The sequence below is a fragment of the Megalopta genalis genome, chromosome 4 (assembly GCF_051020955.1).
Source record: "Megalopta genalis isolate 19385.01 chromosome 4, iyMegGena1_principal, whole genome shotgun sequence".
In the NCBI taxonomy this organism is placed as follows: Eukaryota; Metazoa; Arthropoda; class Insecta; order Hymenoptera; family Halictidae; genus Megalopta; species Megalopta genalis.
Window position 1 is genome coordinate 28,796,891 of NC_135016.1, and position 19,774 is coordinate 28,816,664.

Sequence of the window (19,774 nt, forward strand, 5' to 3'; positions counted from 1 at the left end):
TTTCTCAACTGTATTGTCTAGCAGTTTTTTTTTGCACCTGGAATCTCACCCGAAATTCATACTGGCTTGCAAGAGAATGTAAAAATGTAACTTTTAAGAGTGTGTAAACCATATATAATGGTTATATATATATATAATATATTATATATAGTATAGTATATAATATATAGTAATATATATAATATATTGTATATATTATATATTATATATATTATATTATATATATTATATTATATATATTATATTACATCAAGTATATTGCATTATATTACGATAAATAAAGCAAATTTTGTAGACCATACTCTTCGAGAAATGGAAAGATGTACAGGATGTCCAAAAAATGTCTCGCAATTCGGAAATGGCGGGTTCCTCAGATCATTTGAAGCAGCTTCTTCCTTTACAAAAATTTTCTCCGAGGCACCATTAACGAGTTATTAACGAAAAACAGTGACCAATGTGAGGCGAGCTCAGCTGGCGCGAGGCGACCGAGCCAATCAGCGGAACTGAGATTCGACCGCTCGACCGCTGGCGCCGTTGGCTTGGCCGCCTCGCACCAGCTGAGCTCGCCTCTGATTGGTCACTGTTTTAACGTTAATAACTCGTTAATGGTGCCTCGGAGAAAATTTTTGTAAAGGAAAAAGTTGCTTCAAATGACCTGAGGAACCCGCCACTTTCGGATTGCGAAACATTTTTGGAACACGCTGTATAAACACGTCTTAACATTTTGGGAACACTTAATCTTATGTAAACTGTCTAAAAATATATACTATCTATTTATAAATAAATTCTTGTAGTAAAATCAGCGTAAAATCAGCGCTATACCAATACAGTATCGCTTTTTTGAAGAAAAATAAGGTTATTGAAAACATGTAATCTAATCAATTTAAAGAAATTTTGTTTTGGGCGAAATATGACCCGGCTTCGGCTTTCGTCTGCTGACATAACCCTGCTTCTGGAAAATCCTTATGGAAGTTCAGGAACAATCAAAACTCGGAAGGGTTGCATCCAGTGTAAAATAAGAATTCACAGCGAGGATCGAAGAAGTGTATACACAGAAAAGTTCATTCTTCGTCTCTGAACATTTTTCGATGTTCTGGCCAGATTATCCATACTCGTGTTACAAATTGTTTGTGCTCCATTATTTATAAAATGAGCCGAGTATAAAGCGCTCCGCGCGCGATCGGGCCGATAGAAAACCAGGTCAGACCAGGGAACCAATAACATCTGGCATTAATACGTGATACAGCCGTCCATTAGGAAGATTCAGTGCGATTCGAGAACCAATGGAAAGAAACGGAAATCGGAGTAGAAAGGAAGGCGGAAGCTCCATCGCGATTGGAAGTGGTGAGGCCAAGATCGATAAGAATCGGACTTTTGCCGGCTCGGGCAGGGGGGCTGCGGCCGGGGGAAAATGGAAGAGAAACGTAGAACGGGGAAGGATACGGAGGGCCAGAGATATTCCCTTGAGTTAGCCGCTGCGAAATGCGATAACATCTTAACTGCCTTTGCTCCACGCATTGCTCGGCGCGGCCCCACAAGTCGTTCCGGATACAAAAGAAATTGTTGCTCTGCAATCGAATTGTCTTCGATCGGACTGCTCGCGCGATGACGTCTGTTAAACGATGCACTGTTTAACGTTCAACGGTAGAGCTACCGACGATCGTCTACCGGACGGATTAAAACAACGAGTCATTTAAGAAAATACATGGCATTTCCATATATTTTATTTGCAGAACAAAATTGGACTCTTTTCATTTTTCTATGCGAACGTCGAAATCTTCCATCTTCACTGCCAGTATCGAATGACTCGCCTGTACTTTCGTTGCACGATGGTGGATATTCATTTTCATTGTCTGTTAGATCACTCTCGTCACAGTCGGCATCGGAACAGTCTTTTCCCAATTTATTTGCTTCTTCCGGTAATTTACTGCTTCGTGAAAATTTTCAATTGGTTTCCAAGTAATTTTACGAGAATATTTCTATAGATCACACTGCTATAAAATCGTGCGCGTGCTAGACAGAATGCAGAATTTTTCGCAAAAATAGTAATCGAGTGGAATGACAAGAAATCCGTGTTTTTTAACTTTTCCTCTTATCCTTTCTTACCATATAATGACAATTCAAACAATTAAAAACGTACAATTCTTCGCACGTTTGATTCGAAAAGTGTTTGAAGAAATCCTAGGCTTGTTTGCAGCGAGATATCCGTAAATTAGTTCCACTCAAGACACAAACGATCGGAATAAAATCTCAAAGAAGAAACAAAAAGAATACTGCATATAAATTCGAATCGCATTTTATGGCGACCAATTTCCAATTTACACCGATTTCTTGGGCGTTTGCGTTAACAATGTTTAAAACACACGTTTCTAAAAGTACCAGCTGACACATGATTCATTTCCGCCATAAAACGGTATTTCTTCCGCGGTATTGTGCAACTCGGGACGCTTCGGAGAAACGAAAGTTATTTCAACTTTTATTTCGCGCCCGACGGCCGGAGACAAAGAGAGACAGGGTCGCGGGAGTGACACAGACATATGGTATTTATATTGTATGTATACTGCACGGTAGGACTCGTTTGTTTTGATTTCGTCTCCCTCGCACGTCGCTATTTCTCTTCCTCGAGGTCCTGCGAACACCGACAGGATGGAAATACAATTTTTCACCATAACGTCGCTCGACTCTCTGGACAGAGTTAGATCAGCTCTCTATCTAAAATCGAGAAAGCACCAATAATATGTCCGAAATAATTGCTCGAAATTTCGGTGACACGCTCGACGAGCACATTGTTTCACGTTTCGCACAAATACCGAAGCTGCGGGGAGAAATTATAGATCCTTCGACGTTCCTGCTTCGCGAATAGTTTGATCCTCCACCACAGGAATTTGGACGGTGGTTTCTGTGCCATTCGATGAACTGTACAAGAAAGGCGAGCGAGATTCCATATCGTAAAATAAACATGTTATCCTGAATGGAATAAAGAGTGTTAAAATATCTCCACCTTTTATATTTATTATATTTATGATATTATACAATATTTATTATATTTATTATATTATATAATATTTATTACATTTATGACATTATATCATATTTATTACATTTATGACATTATATAATATTTATTATATTTATTATATTATATAATATTTATTATATTTATTATACTTATGATATTATATAATATTTATTGTATTTATTGTATTTATAACATATAATATTTATAATATTATATACTATATTATTATATATAATATATATATAATATTATATATTATATTATAATATTATAATATTATATTATAAATATAATAAATACAATAAATATTATATAATATCATAAGTGCATGTAAATAACGAAATAAGTACCTAGAAGTGACAGCAGTGAAGAATAAGTACCATTTAATTTTTATTTTAGTTTATTGTAAACGGAATTTTCACAATACGGCTTACAAGAAAATGCGATCCACAAAAAATATTTAACAATATAACACCTACAGAGCAGTGCATAAACCAGATGACACATTGCACCAAATGTGCTGCATTATATTACGTTAAATAAAGCAAACAGCTAAATCTTTATACTATAATGTGCAATGATCCAATGTAACCATATAAAGTTACTAAAGACATCACGGTAAGCCGTCAATAAATTGACTCGTAATTCCATTAGGGAATCGACTGTAAATGTCGTAACTCGATAACGAAAATATAAGAAAATATTTCGCCGATGTCCGAAGTAACTCAGACTTTCTTATTACGCGGCTTTCAATTACCGGTGCTGTCGGTCCGCCCGAGGCGCAACACGTACTCAACGTAGTCGAAAGAACGATCTTGACCAAGGCCATTCTTCCGCGCCAGCGTTTCCGGCGATATTCCCCGAGATATACAGTGGCCCACAAAAGTGTTCGCACATCTTTTAAAACGCAATAACATTTTCCAAATTGAACTACACGACTCGAGCTTTTTTCAGATGATACAGAGACAAGACTACGATCGCTAAAATCTACGAAAGCCGTTTTTTAAATTTTCGCTATAGGCTCAGATAACAAAAAGTTGAAAATAGGAGTTTATTTTTGTCTGTCATTCCAAGTAATAACAAAATTAAAAAAAAACATTTCAGTCATTGTCTGGTAGACTAGTCCGTCTGTTATCTAAAAAAAAGTCATTTAGTCCAGTTCGAGAAAAGTGATTGCGTTTTATTAGGTCTACCGGAAAGTTCTGTCCGATAGTGTCACTTCAAGTTTCAATCCATATGCACATGTTGATTTGAGACATATATGACTATCTCTCGTTATCATTGCATTTACACACATGTACTCTCCTAAATAAACTGAAACAAAGATGTCTCGTGTCATTATTAAGCGAGACGCGATCGTGAAAACATGGCTACCGATGATAATGCCAGGCCACATGCTGCTTTGGCGACTCGTCAGAAAATCGCAGAGCTAGGCTGGGAAATTCTGTCGCATCCACCATACTCCCCAGATCTAGCACCCTCCGATTATCACTTGTTTCTCTCTTTGCAAAACTTTTTACAGGAAAAAAAATTCAAAACTGAAGCTGATGTCAACCAAGCACTAGTCGAGTTCTTCGCCTCTAAAAATAAATCATTTTTTAAAAATAGCATTTACAAGTTGCCATCACGCTGGCAAGAAGTCATAAGTAACGATGGAAAGTGTACTCTACAATAAATATTATTAACACGTTCTGTGCCGAGTTGTTTTTACTCGACTTTTCACGCTGGCCATTTGATATTTTACTAAAACTTGATATATTATTTGTAATTATTAATCATCGTATGTAATAATAAAACAAACTTATCATGACCCATTCTTGCGGTGGAATTAATTCTTCGGTTCTATATTTGCTACAAACTATTTTGTTAACGCATTAAAGAAACATGTAAGCATGTACCATCGATGGTACACATGGCACGGAACGTGTTAAATGTATGAAAATTGTGTTATATTTCAATTCAAAAACGGTGTACGAACACTTTTGTGGGTCACTGTAAGACGTCGATGGAAGCAGGAAGGGTGGCAGGCAACGACCGGCCAACGAACGAACGAGCGAGCGAACGTACGAGTATCGGGAGCGTCACGTAGAACCTCCGCCGCTCCGTCACGAAAACTCGTCATCCGGTGGGAACGGAAACGGGAACGGAAACGGGAACGAAAACAGGGAAGGAAAACGCGGTAGGAAAAAGGAGAGCTCCTTGTCGGCCAAAGAAGAAAGAATTTAGCACGCAACGTCTCTCTTTTCCACCGCTATCCGAGCCGCGCATCTATCCGTCGTTCCGCTCCGCGCCGTCTGCGGTGCAGGATTGTCAAATGCGCGGAAAAGGCTTGCCACGTCCTAGCCTGAGAGATAGTCCACGTGCGCCGCCGAGACTTCCGGTAACCGAGAGTGCCGGCAAAATAGAAGAGACTCCTTTGAATCTCCGTTCAGCGAAAAATCAGCCGCTCCCAGAAGGATGTCGCGAGCGCGGATATTGGTTTCTGTCGGCGAGCACGATGTTTCCATTATTCTCCGTGAAATATGAAATGATCGACGCCCGAATTATAATACCGCCAGCGAAATGTGACTACCCAACCTATTTTATGCTGCGAGCAATGAGTTTATCGTGTCGTCGGGACAGTCTTCTCTTTCTTCTCGTCCGATCGATCGATTATTTGGGTCGATCGCGCGCCGGAAAGTGAATACAGTAATGTCTCCCTAATTGACGGCAAAAATTGTGCACAAAAATGGACAATTTGGGAAGGGGAGATACGATTATTCGAGCCTTGCAGCTCGTTTTTTATAATTGTTGACAATCAGTAACTATAAAAAATAAACCGCGAGGCTCGAATAATCGTTTTTATAGTTATTGACAATCGACGATTGTAGAAACGAGCCGCGAGCTTCCAATAATCTTCCTTCCTTCGCCTAAATTGTCCACTTTTGTTTCCAAGCTGAGGGTCAATTAGGGAGAATTTACTGTATACAGTAATGTTTCCCTAACTGACGCTAAGATTGTGCAGAAAAATGGACAATTTGGGAAGAGAAGATACGATTATTCGAGTCTTGCGGCTCGTTTTTATGGTTATTGACAATCGACGATTGTAGAAACGAGCCGCGAGGTTCCAATAATCTTCCCTCCTCTTTCCAAATTGTCCATTTTTGTGCACTATCTGAGCGTCAATTAGGGAGACTTTACTGTATTTGCGTTCTTGCCCTAAAATCGTAGAAAACGAATTTCGCCTGACAGAAAGCAAACGCCGGATTAGTTTAAGAATATTAATGTTAAATTGGGGAAAAAATAGACCACCACCTTCGGGATGTCGGATTGCTTGAATGGGATTAGTCGATCAGATCACGCCAATAGATAGTAGGGCTTATTTAAATCCGGGAAAATGTGGTCGGGTTCGAGTAAAAAGTTACGATTGAATCTTGGTTAGCGTGGATGATTTCGTGTCTAAAGATATGGCAAACAGAGATTCGACACGGTTTTCACATTTCGTTTTATCTCTGGTTTTCGTTCTCGAAGAAAAGGGACTTCCAGGTTAAATTATTTATGGTTCCGTCATATTGATCTTTCAGCATTGCATCGGTTCGACATAAAGGGACAGATTGGTCTGATCTGGGGTTAATGATTAACAATTACAACAATACATATACAAATTTAACTCGTATAAATTATTACAACTCATTCTAAGTTATTGTAAATTATTGTAAATTATTTTAAATCATTATAAATCATTCTAAACTGTTCTAAATTATCATAAATTATTGTAAATTATTTTAAATTACTATAAATCATACTAAATTATTATAAATTATAATAAATCGTTATAAATTATAAAAAAACAGTTGTGACAACTAACGAGTTGTAATCGTTGATCATTAATCAGATTACAAATTTGTCGTAATAACTAACTATTAACCATAATAACTAACAAATTACTTATATAACTAATAAAGTTACAATCGTTAGCCATTAATCGGATCACTTTTTGCCCAGCTCTGTAAATAGTTACGGCTTGAACTCCTCAACGATTGAATAAGGGAAGTTGACGGTTGACTGGGAAAGGACTCGATCGGAAAACATTTTAATTTTTCGGTGTCCGCTCGTAAATCGCACCGATGGAAAGTTTCGTTTGAAGTGACTGTCCAAACATTTATATCAAAAGGTCGGTCTCCGCAACAGAGGTTTCTAGAAGAGAGAGAGAGAGAGAGAGAGAGAGAGAGAGAGAGAGAGAGAGAAAGAGAAAGAGAGAGAAAGAGAAAGAGAGAGAAAGAGAAAGAGAGAGGAATAGAGAGAGAGAGAGAGAGAGTCCGGGTTTCCTGGGATCTCGTTTGTGTTTGCGCGCGGCTCCTGGAAGGTAGGAAACGAGTTCGGCGAAAGTTAGACGAAGAAGGGGGATTGCTTCAGTCTCCGCACAGCGAAAAGTTCGTCGATCCCCGAGAGGTACGGGAATCTGCGTTCTTAGCCGAAGACGTTTCTATTGAAAGCTTTCTTTTCGGGTCGCACCTGACGGATCGACTTATCGCAAGTTTTGTCGTTTCCCGTCCTACCGCGCGAAATGGACGAAAGGAACGCGATGGGTGCGCCAGCAGGGGGAGGGATGCTGTCGGGGGATGAAAAGAAGAAGAAGAAGAAGACGAAGAAGGGCGTGAACGAGTTCGGGAGAAAAAGCCGGCGGGTCTCATGGAATACGAATTCCCTGAATAAGAATAGGATCCGGATACTCAAGGTCGACGAGGAGCTAAGCTCGAGAAATAAAGTTAGTTAGGAGCGGCGAGAAGGCGCAAAATATTCCGTTGAGATTGGAAGAATTCCAGAAATACAGGGGAAACCGCGGCCGCGGCCACAGTGCCCGTCGGCGGATAGATTAAAGATTAAAGAAGAGCCGGCGAGAGAGGATTTCAAGATTTTATTAAATATTCAACTATCTCCATCCATAATATAGATATCGGTAATAGAAAAACTGCGGCGAAGTTGGTTATCTTTCGAAACTTGGCCCCGCCGCGCGGAATTGAAAGTGAATCTGCATCTGCTGCAAGGGCGAACTTCGAATATTCCTCGAGCACGATCGCGGAAATTCCATTTAAATATCTTCATGAACAAGTTGTACTTCGCACTATGCCTACGATTTCAGTCTTTTCTGTGGCTTTGATTTTTAATACAATTTCAACTGAAATTTTCGAAACTTATATTTTTTTCACCGGTCTGTAGATATTCGATCGAACACTGCCTTGATCCATTTCTTTTCGAACAAATTGTTTATATGCGTAGACAAAAAATAACAAAGATGCAACATGGATACTTACATTAATTACGTCTAGAATAAAAAAGAAACAATCAACAGTTATCTGTATACGCTGCAACGTACCAATTTCTATTCTACCCAGAACACTTAAAAATCAGTCTAAAACCTCAATAGAACCTTACAGAAGATGAAGTCACCAACTTCATCAAAGTGAGAGGAGACAAACTTATCCACTAGACTAGCATAAGAGAAATCATTTCTATACTAATGCAGCTATAAGAATCTTCCAAAAAAAGAGGCGAGAATATTTTAAAGTAGAATTTAAGACTAGAAACTACCGTAGCCCTAAACTTGTCTGGCGTAGATTATTTTATATAACAATGGTAAAATTGGATTCATTTAAACTTCGTACGATGTGTATTATAACATATTGAATGGAATGAATTTCATTCGTATGAAGAAGTTTCTCCAAAAATGTCTCCCGAAACAATTATTTTTAACGCATCAAGAATTGTAAAAGAAAAATCAAAAACCAGTCGTAACGATTAATTTGGTGGTTCTACTGTCGCGCACCGATTCGAACGCTAAAGCAATTTAAATAAATAACTTTGTCGGAAGCTGGTTCAGCAACGTCGAAGAAACCCGGGGTGGCCAGCAACGAGACTCCGAAGAACGCAATGAATATTTGTAGAACGGTGGTGGACTTTCTCGCAGGGCAAAAATTTCGTTGAATTCCGTGTGCGGGGACGAGGAGGTTCCAGGCTTAATTTCGCGAATACGTCCGCTGGGCATAGCATCGGGGATATTGACACGGGGGATGGCCGCGTTCAACTTGTTGTAACACGCACGGAGACCTCGGAGGTCTCGGGGGCGAAGGGCCCTACACGGCAACCTTGCCCCCCGTCGTAAAAATGCAAAGTGTTCCCGGCGAATAAAAAGCTTCCCCTGATCGGCGCGAACCTCATGAAACTTTCAGAAGAAACGACTACAGCGCCGACAGGAGAGTCGGCGCTGCGTACGGAATGCGTAGTCGATGTTCCTTCCTCCGCTCCGGCGCCATCTTCTTTATTTTTTCTCCGGCTCTGCCTCCGCCCCCGCCTCCTGCTCCTCCTCCTCCAGCAACAGCAGCAGCAGGGTCCATTCTCCCTTCCGGAAGCGCGGGTTTCCGCTGCAACGCGTTACGTGACTGCGTTGATACTTTCCCGGCCCCGACAGTTTTACTCGAGCAGCTGTCCACTTCTTCGCGGTGTTTCCTTTTCCGAGTTTGCTTTCCTTCGCCACGAGTTTTCTTCGCCGAGAGCCTTCGCTTTTCGAGGGGCCCTTGCATTAATAAATGATCGAAGTTCCCCGCTGCCAAACGATAATGCGAAACGATTGTTTCGAGTATTTTCCTTCCCCAGAGATTCGCTGCTCGAGTTCTCGGTCGATAACTCGACCGATAACAGCCCGATGCTCGGGCTCTGGGACAGCCGCGGCTACCCTGCGGGGCCAGAGGCCACGCCCACTTCGCGCGTTTTAACGAGAACTAAGTGGACAGCATCCAGTTTCTTCGTTCTCCATGGGCGGTCATCGAGCGATCTGTTTATTTCGGTTTAGAGAACCTCTCCCAGAGAAGGATAGATCCTTTTTCTATTCTGTTCTCGACGCGGCTTGAATTTAACTGTCATTTAACCGTAGGATTTTTATAAATACAGTAGTACTTTGATTATCCGAATTCAAAATTGATTGTTCATTTCTTTCTATTTTCGATCAATTATTAATATGGTACAATAGTACAAGATGATAGATCTGGATTTAGTTTCATCGTTATTACTTGGAATACTACAACTTTTTCCCATTTCCGACAAAAGTCAAAATCTTCTGTTTATGTATAAATGTGTAGAATAGAAGAAGATAGCTTTTACATCGGAACCAACTAAAAATTTGAATGGTTCCATTCAGACCCTGTCTCTGGGTATAGGCCACACCCACTCGGAGCATTTGAATTTATTCATTTCAACTTATTTATTTCAATTTATTCATTTCAACTTGTTTATTTCAATTTATTTCTTTCAACTTATTCACTTCAATTCATTTATTTCAACTTATTTGCTTCAATTCATTTATTTCAACTTATTTATTCATCTTATTTATTTCAACTAATTTATTTCAATTTATTTATTTCAACTTATTTATTTCAATTTATTTAATTCACGGAAAATATATATCCATTACAAGCATAATTATGAGAACGAGACGAAGAGCCGTCCTTCGATCATTTTTCGCCAAGTTCTCAAAGAGCAATCTATTTATTTTGATTTAAAGAGACGCCAAGAGAAAAATAGATCCTTAAATTTTCATTTCGCTCGCGGCGAGGAAAACGAGCAGCAGGATTTGTCATCTGCGGCCAGATAACACCGTCTCTTTTTTATGAAATCTTTCTTGCGACCCGCGAAATCCCTTCTCACCGCGTTAGATAGATACGCGTGATTTAGTGACATTTCTTTTCCATCCGCTCCGGTTGATTTCTTTATTTTCACGGAGCGCGGGGAAGGGTTGCTCGAGGAATACGGATCACCTGCATTAACTTCAGTTTCTTGGAATTCGTGGATCCCAATCTATTACGGAATAAATCTTGTTTCGCGGCCGGGAGTGGCTAGCGTATTCGGTTTTTATCCGGGTTATAAATGAAATCCAAGATAAAACGGAAGAGCGGAGGGGCAGGGCGGAGCGTATAGAATAATATGCTCGAAAACATTTCGTCGAGAAACAATGACGCTCATTTTAACATTGCTTTTATCGAGTTCCTTTATTATTTCAGAGATACGTTTTATTCTGTAGAACTGGCTTCTGTTACAACCTCCTACGCAGGCAGGAAATGGGAAAGGTGGAAAGCCTGTGCAAGGTGAAAATAGAGGAATCTACTTTGCATTAGCTCTGAGAAAAAAATTGATGAACGAACTGACCCTCGAGTAATAGAAATAGAAATGCCGGATCAAATTCAACTTTTAACAAATTCAATTGTAACATCGCTTTTATATTAGCGTTCATTATTTTTTTGAAGCGTTTTCGCAATTTTAACTAAAACCGAGCATTCTCTCTTGGAAGACATTCCAAACAAATTGGAAGCTTTCTTATTTCCAACCGGAACATCGTAGAACCGTAGAAACAAAGAATACCTTCAGGAGATATCGACTACGATGATAGATATCGTATGTGCTACACAAGTTACCATGTGCTCGCGTCCTCGTAAATTCGCTTTTTTTATTTCAGATCTCCGTTCGAAATGACGAATCGACCACTTGTCGCAGTTCCTTAATATACTCGATGGCGTAGAATACCTCTACGAACTCTGAAGTGCATGTAAAAAGAGACTGTGTGGCTGGAGAAAATCTTGCAGATTCGAGCCCCGCGACGGTAGATTCTCCCAGGTGCGGTAGCAACAGCCAATTTTCACGGTTGAAAGCAACGTTTCCTCCTGGGAAGAGAAAAGCGCGATCAGTCAGAAGTAAGCCGGGGAATTTCAAGCAGCGAACACCCGCGAAAAAATCAGCAATGTAAAGAGTTGAAGAGGTACAAAGAAGATACCGGCGCGGGGATAAAATAGAGTCGAATCTCCATCGATTCGCCCGATGCATAGATACTACGCCCCGAACCGGCAAGGTGTTTCTCCCCGATAAAAACGGCTTCTTCCATGTGAATCGCGTAGAACTTCGGGATGCCTCGTAAAACTCTGAAAAATTTATCGCTTACTACCTCCGCGACGCGGAACGTCGCCGAGCCGATGTGTCTCGCTCGCCGAAACTCTCGGGGAAACGAAACGATCGATACATATTTAAGGGGCTCGATCATCCTCTCGATTCGCCTGAATTCTGGCGGGACGATCGAGGGGCGATCGGGATGAATTTTTGAATACGTAACGCGACGTCTCGAGAGGCCTTTAAAAATGACGCGCGGAATGTGCCGCGACGTCGTGACGGATACGCGAACCTCCTCCTCCCGACGGTCCCCGTCCAAATATGCTTCGAATTTATCTTGACCCACATCTCTCGCGTCGATTTCACGGACTTTCGTGTACGCTGTGCTAAATACGAACAACCGCTGTGCTTCGCACGATGCTTCGTCATCGGCGGACGGTGCGCGATTTTAATTTCCTATTTTGAAAATGTGAGTTTTGTATTGCAGGTCGAACCAATCGGTGCCCAAAGAACTCCACTTATGCGAGGACATTGAGGGACAAGCACTTCATAGAACCGAGTACATAGTTCGTACAACAATGGCCCACCTAATGCACTCCATCACGTTTTTCGTTCGAATAACCGGAGCTCCCGTTTAGATAAGTGGACTCCTAAATAACGTAGTATCGGAAAAACACTCTGTAGACGTTAAGTGTATTTTTAAGAACAGCTTAGGATTCGAGAGAAAGAGAGAGAGCGAGAATGATAGTCTAGTTTATGTCAAGAGGTATGAAAGGGCCAGGCTACTGCGAGGATGATATATTGTGGTAGATTGTACGTTTAGTGTGGCAGCGACGACCGTGAAGAGTAGTTAATTATCTTGAAGTTGTATTAAATTGTTCTAAAGTCGTCCTAAATCGTTAGTAGTACTTTTAATTTAGATTTAGTTGTAATTTATTAAAGTAGTAATTTAATTTAATCAGTTTTATTTACCTTATTTTTATTTCCATTTAACCCTTTCGCTACGGGCGGATTTTCCGCCGCGGTACTTTCTGCTGAACGGCGCGCTGCGACATCACTGCACGCTACAAGACGCCGATCGTTGCGCGGGTACCGCAGCGGAGAACCCGCCCGTAGCAAAAGGGTTAATCCAAAGAAAGTTAAACAAAATCGAAAAAAATAAGGCATATCTATTTATCCATTGTTGAGAGAAAAATAAGGTGAATTATCTTTCTGCAGTAAGCACTGTCTTTATTCGCTACAAACGATCGAACTTATGGAGGGCCACTATAGTGGCCCGTAGTACCTCGGTGGCATGTTATGGAGGGCCACTATAGTGGCCCGTAGTATCTCGGTGGCATCTTATGGAGGGCCAGTAGGAGTGGCATCTTATAGTGGCCCGTAGTATCGAAAGTGTTAATAAATAGACTAGGTCATTGAGATCATTTGTAGTAACCTTTTCCTTAGCAAAAATGCTATCCGCGGCTTCGTTTACGAGTTATTTACGAAAAACGCTGGCCAATAAGAGGCGAGCTCGGCTGGCGCGAGGCGGTCCACCCAAGGATCGCACGAAGCCCAGTTCCGCTCATTGGCTCGGCTGTCTCGCTTCTGATTGGTCACTGTTTTTCGTCGATAACTCGTAAACAAAGCCGCGGATTGCACTTTCGCTAAGGAAAATGTTACTTCAAATTACCTCAGGAACCTACCATTTTCGGATTGCGAGACATTTTTCAACAATTTCATACTCTTTCGCGGTTGATTCTAAAATACATGCACCCAGACAAATGGTACTTCCGATGAAAAAGTTCACTATTGCTTGAACTCCAAGTAAACTGCTTCGTGTGTTCTATTAAATTCTGGCAAGAAGTGAAAATAATACACGATCGCATCTGACCAGCCAGTAATCAACGCTGAATTTCAGTCGGTTTCAATAATCTCTGTCTTACGCGTTGAAAAAAGAGGCAGACTCGGCGATAAACAAATTCTCGCGCGAAGCTGCATCCTTACGTGGCTCCAGCATACAGCCGAAACTTCATTAGTTTTCAGCCGACCCTCGTAGTTTCTCTTTATCGGCATACACGTAGCGTCCATTGAAACGAACGAGCAACGATCCGCTCCGAACGACCGTCGATCGTCCTCGCATTCGAATACCATGCACGCGGAAGGGATGATACCATGGCTACGAAAACAATAAAAATGCCAGCGGGCTGCGGCGCGCAAGAGGAGCGAGAAATGGAGGGGGGGGGGCGGAGGGAGAACCGTTCCCAGCATTCGTAATTCCGATGACGCGATAATGCTGACCACCCTGCGGGCCGAAACAATTTATAAGTCCGTATCTGGACAGGTCACTTTAAATTATGAAGCTCTTTATTACGGCACCGCGGCCGGAAGACGCTTAAACGCGCTGAGTTGTTGTTCCTACGAAATCTACCCGTGACCGCCCACCACCCCGCCCCCCTAGCTCCCGACGTTGCTTGCGTACGCGAATTTCAGGTATCGCATGAGCGCGGTCCTGGAAATTAATCGTACAGCCGTCGTTAATACCGAGCACACACCGCTGGACGAAACTAAATTATCGGATTCGCGTGGAAACTGCCGAGTGATTTATGAAGGACACACAAGTTCTTCGACGGAGAAATTCGCCGACTCGATGCGCCATTGTGCTGCGTGCAGCTCCCGGCAGTACATACTTACTTTGATGCCTGCGAAAACATTAGCGTGTCGAGGAGAACTGTAACTGTACAACATTACACCATAACGTTTAATTAATCCTTCATTATCCGTAAATTAACTTTTTCGACTCGACCACCATTTTTGCTTTCTACAGCTCGTTACGTATGTCACAGTACATTATAATATGAAATCATTGTTGTTATCGACTCGTTGTTACAGTGCACGAGGTTGAAAAATTGTAAATTATTATTACTTACGTTTGTTATTATTACTTACAATTATATTATTAAGAGTGCCTTCTTAATTAATAGACTGAAATTCTTACTGTCATTGAGAAACATACTGAGAAATTCTTGAACTTGCAAAGAATGAAAGAGGACCAAATTTTGAAGTGAATAATTTTGGAACATTCGAAAGAAGTGCATCGTATCACTGATGACGAGTTTAGCATTAAACAATTTAAACAAACGCAAAACCTGTTAGTTCAGTTTACAAGTAGTTTTACTGGGCACATCCGATACTTCGGAGATCCAGGAAATTCTCCCTAGAAGGCGCGGAGCTCGGAATTAAAAACAGTAATCGCCAGAGACTCGGACAAGATTCCTCGAGCTTCGCGGCTCGTTTTTATAAAATCTCCAGACAATCGAAAAAAGCAGCGGCCTTTATAGATTAATATTAATGCATAGTAATGCTAGAATAAAAAGGGTGACTTAACTTTTATATTTCTACTTTTTTCCCACGATTCGAAGGCAATTCGGAGGCCACATGCCACGATTCGAAGGCAATTCGGAGGCTACATGCCACGATTCGAAGGCAATTCGGAGGCCACATGACACGATTTGAAAGCAATTCGGAGGCCACATGCCCCGATTCGAAGGCAATTCGGAGGCCACATGACACGATTTGAAAGCAATTCGGAGGCCACATGCCCCGATTTGAAAGCAATTCGGAGGCCACATGCCACGATTCGAAGGCAATTCGGAGGTCACATGACACGATTTGAAAGCAATTTGGAGGCCACATGCCACGATTTGAAAGCAATTCGGAGGCCACATGCCACGATTCGAAGGCAATTCGGAGGCCACATGCCACGATTCGACGAAGATTAGTTACGTACCTTATAGCTCCGCGGTATTTTTTACCTGAATCATACCGAAACAGGCCATTTTGTTGTCTTCCGAGAATCGCGTTGCGTGCCGCATCACACGCTTGATCAACTCCATCATAACCTTAGCATCGACGTAGCAATAAATTACGTAGACGTAGGACTAGCACAGGGAAATTCACGGGAACCCGATATTTGGCATTTCCGGGAGAAACTGTGCATTTGCCAGCAAACTCGTTCGATCTTTCCAGGCCGCTGAAAATTCAGTACTATAGCGATTCGATTAGTTGGAGGTTTCGAACCGTGGCGAACTTGGGATAATCAAGTAGCTATAGAATAGCAGCGTAGGATCGCATTCGCCCTCTTCACAAAGGATATCTCATAGTTCGCCCTTGTCGGCTTATCGCATAAATTTCGTTAGCCGTGGATCTGAAATTCCAGGCTGTACAATGCAGCAGCGAGGCGAAGGTGTTAACGAGACCCAGCAAGACCTTGGCAATATCGTCGGGGCCCTTAGGACAGACCTTCGCTGGGTCTAATGAATCAATTAGCCGCGTCTGCCGGCTGCGCCCAATCGCTTGTCAATGAAAAGTCATTACCGTTAAGATCTAATCATTTTCCGGAATATTCGCGGAACCGTCGCCGCCGCGGAGGCGCTGCAATTTAAGGGGGACAGAGCCCCGTATCGGCCCCGATCGGCCGTTATAGGGAAACAGTATGGCGTCGTATGGTGGTGGTGGCGACGGCGGCGCGCGACACAGTATCGCGGTGAAATTAGCGAGCCATGAAAATTAAATTCCGCGTAACGATGTCGACAAAAACGGCCTTCTCGCCCGAAGGCAACGGTAACGTTCATCGATTCGTCCATTACCCGAATTTCAATTAGCCGACCCCGCACTGAGCTACGATAATGACGCCGGCTGCATGACCCGGAGCTATGAAAAATAAAATGGCTCCGTGTGTCGCTGAAAAATGAACGATACGCCGGTGCCGGCGCGCGAGCGCGGGCACTGGGACTCGTTAAATATAAGCTGGAAAAGGTACAACAGGAAAAAAACTGTTCCGCGAAACTCCGACGGATTTTAATTAATTAAATAGACAGTGCGGTGCGCATCTCCGGCGTCATCTAAACTTCTAAATATCCTGGAATTTTATAGGGAGAAGTATATTCAGAATCGTTCGCATGGCTGAACAATGAAAGCGAAATATAATTGAAAGTGCTAATGCGAATGGAGCGATACAATCAACGAGTTTAGGATGTCTTTGCATTTATTATCGTGTAATGATAGTGTTACAATTTACGCTTCCGTTACATTCATTGAAACTGAGGAGATAAGGTTTTGATGAAATTAATTGGTCCATGATACGTACATTTCTACCCAAAAGTTGAAAACGATACAAAAATTATCCGTGACTGTTGCAACATGATAAATAAGCAGAAACATTTAGAAACAAGATCAAATGGACTTCTTAACCGAGTCCCATTTTTACAGGGATCTGCTTGTTTTGATTCTCTGTTTACTGGCACCGTTTGCAGCGTGTTTTGATACTCCGAGTTCCATGGCAATACACCATACGACCCAAGAATGGAAGATAACTTTCATTTGCTTGTCCAATTGCACCTCATTTTTTCCTTTACAACGATACAATTGATCGCATACAATTTTATAAAACTTGTATGTACACCCAAGTTTACTATTTCATTTAGAAATCCTAAGCTACTAATGGCGTCTTCTTAAGGCAAATGGTAGTATCATTACAATGACTGCGACTTACGAAACTTTTTTAATGTAATGTAACGTGCGGAGAATCTTGCCACGAATTTTTTATATTCCTTCCTAAAGGCATACGCCAAGCTGACGCCAGCCAGCCGGGGGTTCATTTGTATATCGCGAGTCGAGTACCTCCAAGGGGGTACGACGACGATCGTTTCTGGAATCGGACCACATAGGAACACCCCCATTACCATTTTTCCAGAGAAAATCCGACTATATAAAGGGCACAAACGCGACCGGGAATCGGGCTAGTTTCGACTACTTCGTCGACGTGGAAACGCTAGTGAGATCGAGTCCTAACCCTTTGCACTCGAATGGCGACTCTGAGGCGCCACTAAAAATTGACATGCTATTTTTCAAAATCATTCGAAGAGCATCAAACTCGTTTATACTTTAAAAAAGACTATTAAAATTGCATTGTACTTTCCAATAGGCCCAATTTCATACGCATGAGTCGCGATAAATTATATAAAATAGAAATACTGTAGATCAGAAATTATGTTTTGGATTTCGAATTCAAATAGCTTCGACTGCAAAGGGCTAATTCTCCTTCGAACAATCTAATAGGTAATTTGATATCAAGTCAGAAGCCCACGCCGACTCAGTGCGAAAAGCTGAGAGCGCGTTAGAGTCCGCGAACACTTATATACATTTGTAAAACCCCCAAACGCGTAATAAATTAGCTTTTACCAGTTTTCTTTGGTTACAAGTTCAATTATTTCCATCTCCTACTTCGAAACAGTAGTTGGTATAACCCATTAAGATATACCTTTACCGCTCGAGGTATATCTTTATTTCTTTTCCTTACAAAAGTCACGAGGCAGCCTAATACCAATTTCTCCAAACAAAGGTAGCCACCCGTGTCGAAATAAACATCGGCTGGTCTACGCACCCCTATCAAAAATACCAATTGCATGCAACTTCCGGCCACCCAACCTGCCTGGCCCTCGGCTCGTAACAGCATATAAGTTACCGAGATCTACGAGAGGCATTTTTTAAATTTTTGCTATAGGCTCAGAGAAAAATGTTAAAAAACGAGAGATTTTTATTTTTTTTACGAATCCAAGAAATAGCAAGATTTAAAAGAAAAAGCATTTCAGTCGTCGTCTAATAAGCTAGTCCCTCTGTCATCTAAAAAACATGCAAGTCGTTTAGTTCGGTTCTCAAAAAGTTATTGCGTTTTAAAAGGTGAGCGAATAACCTGCCTGGCCCTCGGCTCGTAACAGTAACAATACCCAATACCCCAACGCCTGGACCTCAAACATCATCAAACGAAATATCATGCAACGTTCGTTCAAAAATAATAAACTATTATATGTATCTCGCTTACCAACGACGCGTCGAACAGCACAGGACACGCAACGATCCTTGTAATCCTTTCTTCCTGCTAAATCTCTTTCCTCCTACCAAATTTCTTTTTTCACAGAGCTTCGAGAACCCACGGCTTCGATATGCGAGCCGATCCGAGTCAATCAGTATCTCTAACGAACACAATTAAACACGATTTATCCGACCAACTATCTCACAAATCAACGACGATCGTCAGCCACGTTCTACAACCGTTCGAACACTTGCTACTCTAATCTACGACCGCACTCTTCAGTCTCAACACATCGAATAGTATCCTAAAGCTTACCGATCCTATAAGCGAAACCACTAAATATTTTGGATATTCTAAAATTACCGATGATTCGATTATGCGATTAAGGGAGCGTTCCACGTATCCATTCGTCCGAGAGGACCTGTTGTCTATTTGACTCGTGAATCCGAGGAGCACGTTTCGGATCGGTCAACGTACTTGCGTACAGCCAGCGCCGAACTTATCGACGTTCGATTTTTTTGGTTATCCATCACATTCGCGCCAAAAACGGTTACCGTTCGGGGATCACTGAACAAAAACTGGGTCGGGACACGCACACTCGGGAACGGGGCGCCGACCGGGAATCGATAAATCTGCCGGCTGATCACGCCTTTCGAAACGATCGCGACAATTTCGACGGACGCGCCGCAAGGGATGCAAAAGATCCGCACGCTTCCCGACGACTGGAAGAGCGGCCGAGCGGCTGCTGTTTCTTGCGGCAAACAGTGCGCATGCGATATAAACAAACCGTTAAGAGAAACTTCGGCCGCCGCGCCGCGGTCCGGGTGGGGGGATTCCTAGAGCTTCCAATAATAACGACATAATCGCGATCCCTGATAAGTGCGCGCACCCGATCGAACGTTACGTTTCATGGGCATCCCGATCATCGAATTAATTACCTGCTCAGCCGCGGAAGAGGAAGTTACTGTTCACCGTTATGCAACCATTCCTAC

At 41.9% G+C, this 19,774-nt stretch overlaps 1 long non-coding RNA gene across 1 annotated transcript in view; it reads right to left on the minus strand.

Moving 5' to 3' along the window:
* Positions 1 to 19,493, minus strand: part of LOC143259332 (uncharacterized) — a 280,884-nt gene extending 261,391 nt beyond the window's left edge. The window contains exon 1 of the long non-coding RNA XR_013033137.1: positions 18,792 to 19,493. This is a non-coding gene — a long non-coding RNA (uncharacterized LOC143259332). The remainder of the gene's footprint in view (positions 1 to 18,791) is intronic.
* Between the last annotated feature and the right edge of the window lie 281 nt (positions 19,494 to 19,774).